The following is a 282-nucleotide window of genomic DNA, read 5'->3' on the forward strand; positions in this document are numbered from 1 at the left end:
TCCCGGATCCTCCAGTGTGGTAGTGGCTGCCAATGGCGTGTTTAGGCGGCTACAGCCTGGAAATGTAAACATTTTTTTTTTACATTCGTCCTCTATATTGAATTGATTGATATAATCTTGAGGAAATAGAGGAATGTACGCTATATATTGGATGGACAGTGATGTACGTATCGGTAGATATTAGTTTTTAGGGTAACAAGGTACTCCGATTCAAAAGAAACAGGAATTAATGTTAAAATAGTATTTACGGTGATGTAACAAGGAAGCTAGTGCTATTTGAGA

Source organism: Apis dorsata, unplaced genomic scaffold (genome assembly GCF_000469605.1).
Source record: "Apis dorsata unplaced genomic scaffold, Apis dorsata 1.3 scaffold_696, whole genome shotgun sequence".
NCBI lineage: Eukaryota > Metazoa > Arthropoda > Insecta > Hymenoptera > Apidae > Apis > Apis dorsata.